Genomic DNA, 14,134 nt, shown 5'->3' on the forward strand with positions numbered 1-14,134 from the left:
GGGATATCATATTTGTAAAAGAAAACTTAAATTTGGCACTTTAATTAATGCAAACTAAGTAAAAATACTTCAATTTAGGAGACAAATTTAATGCATTTGCAGAATATGTAGATGTCACCTAGACCATAAGATAAAAGGGACACGGGCATCTTTTATTTAAACAAAAGATATTTTAAATATTTAGTTATATGTTTTTTTGTGGTCTTTTTACTTGCATGGTTTCTGAGGGGATCCAACTACTGGCTTTACTTTTTTTCTTCTTCTTTTGACTGAGAACTGTTTCATTAGAATGATTTTGGAAATAATCAATCTTACTATTGTGTTCCAAAAAAGTCTTATTGATCCAAGGAACGCCTATTAATTTATATATGATTTAGATATCAACTCATGTTACTGTTCAGATACACTTGCCGAATTAGGAAATATAAAAAAATGTAGATAGTGGGGCCTTATGATTAATATCATGTGGTACGGTACGTACAATAATGAGCAATAATGAGGTTAGCTTGTTTTATACTCTTGTTTTCCGTTAAAGAATAAAACCCTATCCATTCTAAAACTCATGCTGGACCCCACTTCCTGTTAATAAATTTTGTACGGTAAGTAACATTAACAAAGGTGAAAATTTTGCACATAATGGCTTACCTAGATTCTCAAAACTCTCAAGACCGGTCTTAAAGTTGTATGCTCTTTGTAAATTTGTTTTGAACCAAAGTGTCCCCCATAATGCTAAGCATGACGGTCTTGGTACAATGAGCACTGACTGAATAAGGCCACCACACAACTTCGAAAGAGAGAAAAAGAAGAATGGCAAAGCAAATTAAAGAACATAAAAGCAACAAAATAAAGAGTTGTAATTGTTACAGTTAGTATACCTTAACTTTGAATAGTTTGTTGCTTAGTTATTTGCTTTATTTTTTAGTTTTGTTCTTGGAAGTGCATGAGAACTTCCTTATTCTCCTTGTATTTTTGTTACAAAATCATTACAAATATTCTCATAATTATGGTTCTTTAAAAAGTCGTAAGTCGTTTATGATAGAAATCATAACAAGATTATTTAATCTGCTTTATGATATAGTAAGATTACAAAATGTTTATGTAAAAAAAATTACAGATAAAATATTAACAATGTCAATTTAAAAAAACATTTCTTCAACAAATGCATCAGTAACAAATATAGTCAATATTACTTTATAAGTTATGCATGAATTTCAAAAACAATTAAATATCACTTTGCGAAGGTGAGAGAGTGTTCAATGTTTTAATGGAAATCAAGTTACATCATTAGAGACAAATGGGAAAAATTGTTTTGAAGAATTTTTTGTGTTGAGTATTCTTAGCCCTAGGGCCGAAGAAAAAGGGCCCAGTTTTTCTGTGTTGCAACTTAAGGTTGTGTTTGGGAGTATTGAAGGGGAGGAAGTTGAAAAAAAGAAAGGATGAAGTGGAAAGAATAGAGGATTTTGAAAAGGGACGATTGTGGGGGTTTATTTTTCTCCATAATATAAAATCTCCCTAAATTGGAGGAACTAAAAAATTGCATTGGAAGAAGATTTTGATGAATTCTTCAAATTCAATTTATGTTGTTATAATACTCTTAATATTTTGTCAAAAAAAAAAACTCTCAATATTAAAATTATATTAATAATAAACATTCATTTATTGTTCTCTATAAAAACACTCCTAAAAAAAGTAAAAAAAATCTCTTAATTTTTCCTCTACTCCTGTCTTTCAAAAGTCCTCCCTTCTCCTCCTCAAAAGAGCATTATTTTGTGTGTGCCTATAATTAAAATAAATGGCACCTTAGAATCGAGTTAAAAACTTTAACTCTAAAAAAATATTATTAGTGTTCTCTTACATATGGAACCTAGTGCAATTGCACAACTTAAACATGCTTGAACGAACCATGGTCCAACCAAGTTGAGAGATTAAATCTAGAGAATATGGAACATGGGCTGCCAACAATAAAATAATTTTACGGTTATCTTGAAGTTGATGTTACAAAGTGAGCTTATGTGGATATATCATGACATTTTAATGAATGTTAGTATAAAACTATTTTAACCAACTTTCATGTCCATTAAACTCTTGAGTTTATTTGATCACATACACTAAATAAATATTGATAAGAATAAGAAAAATAGTTAAGTTTATACAGTAGTTTTGAAACTAACGAATTTTTATATTTTTTTCAAGTAAATGTTAATAATTATTATTGTTAATATTTTATTGAGGATGACGATCGAACCTCAATATCTTTATTACTTCACTCTCTAATCATTCCAGTTCCTTTCATCTACTAAGTCAATCTTATATCTCCATTTTGAAGCTTAAGAATGAATCACTAGTTTGGAGCATATGTGATTTGAGCAACCTATGATTGGCAGGGGCCCAAGTTGCAGATAATAAATCTTTACAAAAAGAAAGGGAAAAAGTTTGAGCTACAAAGAGAATGTCACCAAAACATAAGCTAAAGTAAGATGCTTGTCTCTTCTACCAAAATTTAAAATTTGAGGCCCATCTTCAATTATAATCATCACAATACTGTGTTAGAATATATGCTTATCTGCTTTGTTCTAAAGAGAATTTGAAGAAAATAAATTAATCAGACGCCAATTTCCCCTGTAGCCCCACCAGAGATCCCTATCTGTCAATTGCTTCAATTAGCAGCTACAATGTCTGAATTAAAACAATGAACCATATGCTTGTGTTAGCATATTTTAGAAAAATGGAGATGAGATAATCACTAATTAATTTAAATTTTGTTATAATATCAAATTTTTATCACTGAGTTGACATGTTATGAAAATATAGAAGTTGATGAGTAATTAATTTCATAATAGAAATAATTACTACAATTTTTATTTTATTATTTGATAATCAAAATGGCTAAAAGTTAGGTATTCTCTTTTCAACCTAAAATTTAGTAGAACAGCTCAATTTATAATTCTATAAAGAAAATTTTCATATCATGTTTCTGATGACTAATGAGTAATACAAATTAGACACTCAAATATTTTAAACCGAATCAATATAAGAGTGAGGTCAGTTAATTTTGTCTTGTGGTTTTTTTACCCGTATTTTTTAATAGATTTTCACACGAGTAAATATTGTGTATTCCATTTTTTTTTTCATCTCTTATTTTAAATGTGTGATATAATGTTGGTTACTGTATTTTTTAATAGATTTTCGCACAAGTAAATATTGTGTATTCTGTTTTTTTTTTCATCTCTTATTTTAAGTGTGATATAATGTTCGTTACTATGTTATATTCAACGATTAATGGCTATCGAACTTAGATTCAACTCGAATCGATTCAATAAGAATTTGTTCAGTTTAAAATTTGGCTTGAATTTATCACAAACTTATTTTTTTCAATTCAAACTCAATTCAATTTAAGTTCATGAGCAACTTAGTTCAGCTTGATAACTCGATTCAAATGAACTAAAAGGCAAAAAAAACTTAAAGAAACAAATTTGTTCTCCAACTTTAAGTTAAGATATTAATAAAAATTAATTAAAATCCATTTAATTTCTATTATTTTTATTCTTGATTGTCTTATGTGTTGGTGGTGTGCTCTTCATATATAGGGAAAAGGAGAGTGTAAGAGAGTATATTTTTAATATGAGACTTCAATAGTGAAGTTGGAGAGAGTTCCTTGAGTGTAGATTTTCAAATATTAAACATAACTAAATAATCAACTTTGAACAATAATATAACACTTAACATAATTTTATTTACATTCATGATATAAATAAGTAGTATAGACATTATTTCTAATTTTTAAATGACACAAGTTTTATGTCAAAATAATCTTTATAACTCAAAATATTATTACCGAAAGTAATTAATTTGCGCAATAAATCTTATTTTAAATGTGTGATATAATGTTCGTTACTGTATTTTTTAATAGATTTTCGCACAAGTGAATATTGTGTATTCTGTTTTTTTTTTTTCATCTCTTATTTTAAGTGTGATATAATGTTCGTTACTATGTTATATTCAACGATTAACGGCTATCGAACTTAGATTCAACTCGAATCGATTCGATAAGAATTTGTTCAGTTTAAAATTTGGCTTGAATTTGTCACAAACTTATTTTTTTCAATTCAAACTCAATTCAATTTAAGTTCATGAGCAACTTAGTTCAGCTTGATAACTCGATTCAAATGAACTAAAAGGCAAAAAAAACTTAAAGAAACAAATTTATTCTCCAACTTTAAGTTAAGATATTAATAAAAATTAATTAAAATCCATTTAATTTCTATTATTTTTATTCTTGATTGTCTTATCTGTTGGTGGTGTGCTCTTCATATATAGGGAAAAGGAGAGTGTAAGAGAGTATATTTTTAATATGAGACTTCAATAGTGAAGTTGGAAAGAGTTCCTTGAGTGTAGATTTTCAAATATTAAACATAACTAAATAATCAACTTTGAACAATAATATAACACTTAACATAATTTTATTTACATTCATGATATAAATAAAAAGTATAGACATTATTTCTAATTTTTAAATGACACAAGTTTTATGTCAAAATAATCTTTATAACTCAAAATATTATTACCGAAAGTAATTAATTTGCGCAATAAATCTTATTTTAAATGTGTGATATAATGTTCGTTACTGTATTTTTTAATAGATTTTCGCACAAGTAAATATTGTGTATTCTGTTTTTTTTTTTCATCTCTTATTTTAAGTGTGATATAATGTTCGTTAGTATGTTATATTCAACGATTAATGGCTATCGAACTTAGATTCAAATCGAATCGATTCGATAAGAATTTGTTCAGTTTAAAATTTGGCTTGAATTTGTCACAAACTTATTTTTTTCAATTCAAACTCAATTCAATTTAAGTTCATGAGCAACTTAGTTCAGCTTGATAACTCGATTCAAATGAACTAAAAGGCAAAAAAAAACTTAAAGAAACAAATTTGTTCTCCAAACTTTAAGTTAAGATATTAATAAAAATTAATTAAAATCCATTTAATTTCTATTATTTTTATTCTTGATTGTCTTATGTGTTGGTGGTGTGCTCTTCATATATAGGGAAAAGGAGAGTGTAAGAGAGTATATTTTTAATACGAGACTTCAATAGTGAAGTTGGAGAGAGTTCCTTGAGTGAAGATTTTCAAATATTAAACATAACTAAATAATTAACTTTGAACAATAATATAACACGTAACATAATTTTATTTACATTCATGATATAAATAAGAAGTATAGACATTATTTCTAATTTTTAAATGACACAAGTTTTATGTCAAAATAATATTTATAACTCAAAATATTATTACCGAAAGTAATTAATTTGCGCAATAAATATATTTACTAAGTCTTTTTTATTATCAATTTTTATTTGTTTTAATAAAAGGGAAAATAAATATTTTTTAGAGATTTATTAGCAATTATTTGTGCCTAAAGGTACTTTTTTTAAAAGGATGTTCTAGAGTGCTAATATATTCCTTACGACTATCAAATTTAAATTTGGTTCAAAAAATTAATTTTTATTTAAAAATGTTTTTTTTTCAATATTTTTCTAATTAAATAAGTTATTGGTGGCGACTCCATTGAACACGAAGAATCGTTCGAATTTTACGATTGCAACAAAAATATGCATAATAATTCATATAAAAAATCATATCTAAAACTTATAATCCGAGCGATTCTTCGTGTTCAATGGAGTCAACTTCCAGGAGGTTTGATGGAATTATTCACACATTAGGTGAACCAATTTATCTAAAAAAAACATCAAATTAAAAATCACTTTAAAAAGGTTTATAATGCATTGTATGACCATCAGATATGTTTCTAACACACACTTAAAAGTATGCATTGATAAAATGAAGTTCCGAAAAAAATTTCTAATTCAAGATTTATGGATATTGAAAATTGAAAAATCAACAAAAACACAAAACTAATTAATAAAATTAGAACTTAATTTTACATACATAAAAATAATAAATCTATCATAAAAAAATATGCATTCATATCTTAATATAATATATTTTGAAAGTACACGTAATTTTAATGTACACGAACATATTTTAAACAACAGATATTCTATGTAAAATGTTATCAGCATAATAATTGTAAAATCTCTCATCTTAAAAAAAATACTTTTATTCTATATCGCCAAAATTCATTATGATTTTAATCAATAATAAATAGTCTTTTGTAACCATGGGTGTAAAAAAGTCTACAATAATATAAGGAGATGCAAAACTAAATTACTTGATACATAGAATCAACAAATAAAATCAATCATAAATATTAAATCTACATACAATTAGAAATTACATTCTTGCTATTCTAATATTAAATTAAATGAAGCATTTGTTTTACAACTATACTTCATAAGGAATTTGGAAGCCGTATTAAATAGAATCTTTATAAGGTTTGATATTTGACTTGAGAAAATTTTTGAACCATAATCTTGATTGTTTTTGATGTCTTGTCAAACCATTTGTGACCATTTCGTATCTTATTGTATATCCATGGTATCATTCAAAATTATCCAACAAAAACCATGCAAAGTGTCCCCTTTACATTCACACCAACCCTAGATTTACATTAGACACAAATAATATATGTTAAATTCCATGAAACAAAATGATACATACTGATCATATTTATATGCTTCAATAAATTACTTACTCAATTGCTTTTTAAGATAAACAAAATGCCAATAATAATAATCAATTATGTAGATATTCATAAGAGATTTCTGGAACGATACCGATGAATCATCATACTCATTTATACCTACACACTAAAGAAAATGAAAACTATCATTTATATTTTCAAATAGGTAATGAAAATAAAGTTCCACACGGGAAAATAATAATATATTATACTTAAAGTGTTTAACTTTATCTACAACATAATTTCAATAGTATTTAACGAGAAAATTATCATATTATCATATGAAGGTGATTTGCAACAAAACTATGAAGATGAAGATTGATAACAAATCAACCATAGACTTAGCAAATCACCCAAATGTTCATGGAAGGAGCAAGCACATAGAAACTAGATACCACTTCTTAAGGGACCAAGTTACAAAAGGCAAAATAAATTTGGAGCATTGCAACACCAAGGACCAAAAGGCGGATATCCTTACAAAATGTTTGAAGAAGGTGAGGTTTCAAGAGATGAGGAACAGGCTTGGAGTAACACTACCTTAATCATGTTGAATTAGGAACACTGGCGGAGCTTAGTAGGGACTAAGGGGGCCGCGCCACCCCAAAGAAATAAAATATAAGTAAAATATCCAAAACACCCTCATTAAAACTAAGAAATTACAACTATACCTTAAACCTAAATCTCTCTTCTATCTCTTCCAGATCCAGTATTCATGTTTGATGTTTCTCTCCCTCCTGCCCTGCCACAATCCTGAAATGAAACTGTCCTGCCTTGCGAAAACGATCTTGAACACGGTTTCATCAGCTTTGCAATCGCGCGCTCCGTCTCGCCTCCGCCTTAGTCTCACTCAGTTTCGTGTCTCGCCTCCAGCTCATTTTCGCATCTCGCCTCCGCCTCCGGCTCAGTTTCGCATCTCGTCTCCGCCTTGGTTGGTCGTTCGTCAAAACTCAAAAGATTCGGATTTTAATTCCTATTATCATTAGAAATCAGAATTGATGTTTCATATTTAGAGTTTTGTTTTGAAATTTTGAGTTTTATTTTTGAGTTTTGTTTGTTTGGAGTTTGTTTCAAATTAGATGCTACTCTTGAATTTTTTATTTCTTTTGGTTGCACATAAGGTGTTTGATTTTTTGTCTATATAAGATGTTCGAATTTTTTTGATGCATAAGTGATTTGATTTTTGTTTCTATTTAAGTAAAACAAATTATAATCCATATGTCTATTATAAAAAAAAATCTGGAGAGGATAATTTATAAAAAAATTACAAAAACAACTACTATTATAAAATATAATAAAATTTTCAATCGAAATTCCAATTAAATTTTAATAATTAAAAATATTAAGCAAAATTTAATCTACTATCTCTCTCCAATATATTTTTATAAATTTACAACTTAAAATCTTTATATATATGGAATACAATACTTTTTGTTTATATCTTAAAATTTAAAATCTCGGCCACCCTAAAATTTTGGTTCAAGATCCGCCACTGATTAGGAAGAGTGTTAGTTATGGTTAATCCAAAATGATTGTAATAGCATAGCAATTTAGTTAGAGTGGTTAAGAGTTTGTTAAACAAGTTAGTTAGTTAGTCAATTGAAGTGCAACTATTCAAAGTGTTTGATTATTTTACAAACGTTGGGCACTTTTCTTGCACAACAAGCAACAGTATAAAAGCATTCAAATCAACCTAATTCAATATACTTTTCAGATTTCCTATTCTTTCTAAATTGTGTTCCAACAATTGATATTAAAGGGCTATTGTATTTTTTTTCAGTGTATATTAGAAAATCTCGAATTTTTTAAATAAAACCAATCGGAAGGAATTATAGAAAAAGGAGTTTGTTAATTAGTTATTAACAATATCGTACAAAATTTGTAAAAACACTTGGAATGTTGTTGTGGGTTTGACACATACATTTAGGCCAATAGATTGTCAATCACGTTCGACTACAATCAAAATAATGAAAGGATGTCATTATTTACATTACATTGATAAAATTAATTGTATATATAATCTATAAACAAATAATGGGAAGACATGCTTACATGTACAACTAGAAAGAGAATCTGTAAAACAGTTGGCTTTAGCATTGCTCAATTGTGGTGCATCATTTAGAGCTATATCAAGCAGAGTAGTAGTTAATTCCAATAATATGATATGATTTTAGATGTTGTTGAGGTTGATTTTTTATTCAATGAAAATCAATATGACAACACCCATAGACTTTTAAATGAAAAGACTTAGAGATTTTATGGTCTTTTGAAAGTGACAAATAAACCATTGTACGAAGAATTTCCAAAATAAAAGTTTTCGATGTGTATTATACTTTTAGATCTAAAGTCTTAATTTCATATTCCTAGTTTAGTTTTATATCTGATAAATAAAATGATATTAGATGGAACACCTATTAGTCAAAGGAGCCACTGGATATTCTCGACCTGACCAAGGCTTGCATGCTTCTTGGATAATCTCCATTATCCATAAACCTACAATAATAAATAAATAAATAAATGCAATAAGTTATTAAATGTCCACATGTATTAATTTGGATAATGGTTATCATGGATGTCCACCATTAGAGGAGTATATTTTTTTATAAAAAAATTGATGAGAGAAAAATTATAGGTAATCAATGTTCTATTAACAACTATTTATGATTATTTTTAAAAAGAATTGAAGTTTATCTCATAAATTTACAAGGTGAAACTCTTAAGAATTAGGCTCGAGTAAGAAAATAAATAAAAATACAATTTATCAATAATTTTCTCTTTATATAATTGTTTGACGCTCTAAGTTTTTTAAGTATTTTAATTAGTAACAAACCTGTGAGCTTCAATTTATTGATCTCACAATGTCTAAAAGCAAGGTATTTTTCTATGAGAAATTTCTTGTGAGCTTCAATTGGTTATTGCCCAAGTTATATATGGAGAAATATTTTGCAATCTTGTTTATATGTGATTGAGATTGCTGGTACTTAAGGGTAGAAGATGGTCATCAAATTCGTGTATGGGAGGATAATGGGTTTCCTGATAAAATTGGGCGCAAGATTTGGCCTCCTAAACATTCTAATTGTGATATTATGTTTGTGTCGGATCTCATACATCATGATATTCTTCTGTTTGAAGTTCAACCAATACTTCAGTTGCTACTTTCTTTCTTTCAACTATAAGATGAGTTTGTGTGAGGTGTTTTACGATATGCTATTTTTAAAAGAGAAATCAATTGTGATCCATTGTATGTTTTTTGTGGGAAATATAATGAAATAATTTTACATCTCTTTATGGAGTGTCACTTGTCAAAGTAGATCTGATTTGCCTCCCCTTATATCTGATATTTAATTCACATGATTCCAGGTATGCACCATTTCAAGAGTGGTTGTAATTAAATATTATCCATGAAAATGAGAATGTGATGGTACGTGTTCGCCCTGTGTTATGAAATATAGTGTGCTACAAAATTAAAAATATTTTAAGGGAACTGATGTTGATGTGGCTACCATTGTTCAAAAGGCACACAAATCTATTGTTAATTTTAATAGTGCTAGTATGGTGTTGTTGAAGGTGCTAAGTGGAGGTCTTGGTTTACCTATATATGATGCTTGTTGAACACTCTCATTTAGTGGTTGTTATAAGCTTAATGTTGTTGTAGATAAATGGATATTGGTGCTATAGTGAGAGATTTTGATGGTGTAGTAGGTGCTACTAGTTGTTGGCAAATACTTTCATTACTAAATTTAGATGTAGCAGAAGTTTTAGCTATGCAAAAGTTCTTGAAATTTCCTAAAAATATGTATTTCTTGAATCTTATAATGGAATCAGATGCTTCAAACGTGGTTGTGGCATTAGAAGCTCAACAATAATCTCTGAGATATGTTGCTCTTCTATTGAAGATTGTATTAATTTTAATGTTTGCTTTCATAGTTTGAATTTTTTACATGTTAGACATCAGACCAATAAAATTGCCCACTATTTTGTTAAATATACTATTTATAATCTAAATTGTATGTAGATTGAAGAAAATTCACCTTACATTTATGATTTCTTAGATTTTAATTTGTAACTAGACTTTCTTTAATGAATTTATCATTGACGTCAAAAAAAATAAATAAATCAACAAATAACAAAAAATAGTTGTTTATTTTATTTGTGAATATTTTTGAAACTATCTATAGTTTCATGTTTGTTGGGAGATTTAACTACAGATGTTTCCTGACTACAAATTATTTTGTCACCCACACTTTGCACTGAATCACACAATCAAATTAAAATGCAATAACCGTGCATAGAGTTCCACACCGTCGTTCAATATGAATCATTCATCTTATTATTTATTCTTATTTTAATAATCATCCATTAAAAATAATAAATTAATACTTATTTTTTATTGGGTGTCATTGTAAAATTAATTTATACCAATTGTACATAATTTTTTTCTATAAAATTAAATTTTAACATATATGACGTGAGTTATATTTTTGTTAAAGAATAAATTAATTAATAACATTTATTTGGACGACAACATATTGTGTGTTTAATATGAGTTACATAATAGTTAAATGTAATTGGACAACAAAATGAAAAGATATATGTTTTTAGATATAAGAGAAGACTTTTTTTTTTGACTCAACGATTAAAAAGACATGAATAAACAATTTTGTTCTAAAATCTCTTATTAATGGGTGTGTTTGTTTGAGTTTAAATAAAAATGATTTTTAGTATAAGAGAAATTTAAAGCATGGGTCAAAATCTAAAGCATTTGTTGTGAAATTTACTATAAGAGAACAATTGAAATATTTTAAATTGTACACTTCAAAATTTAGTAATTTAATTCAATTCTTACTCATTTCAAAATTGATTAATGTACCTTAAGTACTCGTCAAAAAACAATAAATAAACACCCACAAAAGTGATATTGGACCCAACGGGGTCATTTTATAAATAATATCTCATGGATTTATTGGGATTGCTCTTTTTTTCTTGGCAGGAACTAGTTATTATATAGACCATGTCTTCTTTATCTTGACGAAATACGCGGAATGGCTCTCCCAATGCCAAAAATATTCACGATTTTCACTATCTTATCCATGGCTTCTCTTGCATTGTCGAGCAAAAATGAATTCCTATCAAAAAAACATGTGGAGAACTAGAAAATGAGGAGAAGAAAAAAAAAACCTAAATTAGAGTCGCAGGGAAGGAAAAAAACGGCCACACATGGGTGTGTGGAGAAAACACAGCTAATGAATTGATGCAGAAAAAATGATGGAGAAAACCTTAGTAAAAATAGAAGGAATACAATTTTGAATTTTCCAAAAACGGTAAGGATAATTACATCATTTTCTCCTAGTAGTGAGTTAAGGTCTGTGTATTTAAATTTTGTGGCATCTGAAGTAGCAATGTTAATTTACAAGGAATGAGACTTTGAATTGTAAATTCACCCTTTTAAAATTTCCTGTTAAAATTGAAAGATTTTAACTCAAGATTAATCTTGGTTGTGAAAATAGAAAACATAGAACATTATTGGTTATGAAAAGGGAGAACGTTATTGATTAGTAATATAACAATAAAAACTTCACGATGTGATTAGTGTCAAGCGAGTGATAAATAAATGGAGATAAAGAAAAGATAATTCACACAATAATATATCCTGGTTCACCCAACCTGAGCTATCCAGTCCTCACAACCGTGAGATTTTTACTATGTGTTTCAGAACAAAGAATGTTCTCCTTCACACACCTAGATCAATTACAATCTTCACCTTTCAATCTAAAAATGATTTTTACAATCACCTTTCAGCCTTAAAATGATTTTTACAAACACACTCAATCTAACATAAAAGATAGGCTTGAGTAAAAAATAATGTGTATGATAAAAGTGTGTGAGATCTTGAAACTTCTCAACACTTGTTTGAGATAAATGAAAGACAAACTCAGTAAATAATGATTCACAAATATAGTGAAGGAAGTTGGAGTTTGCTTGAAGAGTTTTTGATTTGTTCTTACTTGAACAAGTGTTGGTAGATTTATAAATTGAACTCTTACCTTCATCTTCTAATTGATCTTCAATTTATAGATGTTAAAAGATTTTGAATATTCATTTTAAGATGAATATAGTCGTTGGGCACACTTCACAATTGTTAGATATATTTTAAAGTAATTAAACATGTGATTATTTGTTGTCTAGAACGTTCTTGACAATCAGAGAACGTTTTTACTTTTGGGTCTGATGGGAAACGTTAACGAATGAGTGAGTGAGCTGTCAAATGTCAGTTTGATATTGTTTCCATGTCATAATTATGCATAGCTTCATGCAGAGTATTGTAAGTACAATATACTTGTGCCCTTACTCATAACTCATCAATTTGGAGATCATTCTTAAGGTTGTTTTCCTCATTTGGACATTCAACTCGAGTTCTAGGTTTCATCATTGATTTGAGCAGCCTTGATACTCTTCAAATAGTGGTATGGACTGTGGAAAATGATATGTTTTGATTATGTCTTTAAAAGAGAATAATCATATTGTTCTTTTGCAAAACCATAACATTATTGGATTAAAATTGTGAAAACGGAGAACGTTCTTCGTTTCTGTTTTGAGTGATTTGCTGGATTTTGAACTTCTGACAGTTGTTGCGTGTCAAACTTTTATGTTCTGTACGTGCGCCAGTGTTGCAGTGACTTTATCATTTTTGTCCAATTTTTACTTGTTTTCTTTAGCGATCAAACTTTGAGGATTAATATTGCTCTTTATTCTTGATACATTGCTTTGCTTTTATTGTTGATCTTATGGAAATAATCTGTCCAAAATGATCTTGAGTTTATAATTATGTTCCTTTTAATGAATACTAGTGATTTGAAATGTAGATTGATGTATTTTTGTAGTCCATATCGATCTTGAATTAAAGAAGACTTTGTTCCTTGTAAACCAGAATGTTCTTAGATTAATACTGTCAAAACCAGAACATTCTTCATTTTTCAGACTACTGTCTAGAATGATCTTCGTTTTTCAAACTGCTGTAAAAAATGATCTTTGTTCTATTGTCCAGAATGATCTTCATTTTTCAAAATGTTGTCAAGAATATTTGTTTTTTTCTGTTTAGTAACCAGAACATTCTTCGTTTCTCAAATTTGATCTTACTTCTTTCAAATGATCTTACTTTTGATTTATAGCATAGTGTGATAATTGATTATTGTATGAATGTATTTGATCATCTTCTTCATGAAGATGCTATCTTGAAGATGTAATAATGATTGATATATGATATATTCCTTTTGAGATTATTTCATTATTGAGTGGATACTTATGCACTTTGATGAAGTGAATGACTTTTTGCTTGTTCACTTATTCAATTCATGTTCCTTAAACAAAACTCAAGTGCAATCATTAGTAGACCACCATTCATAAAACTTAATTATTTATTTCATAAGGTTTGTTGTCATTAAAACATACATCAAAAATGTTTTTACCTCAACAATATATCTCTCTCTCATATA

The sequence above is a fragment of the Cicer arietinum genome, chromosome 2 (assembly GCF_000331145.2).
Source record: "Cicer arietinum cultivar CDC Frontier isolate Library 1 chromosome 2, Cicar.CDCFrontier_v2.0, whole genome shotgun sequence".
NCBI lineage: Eukaryota > Viridiplantae > Streptophyta > Magnoliopsida > Fabales > Fabaceae > Cicer > Cicer arietinum.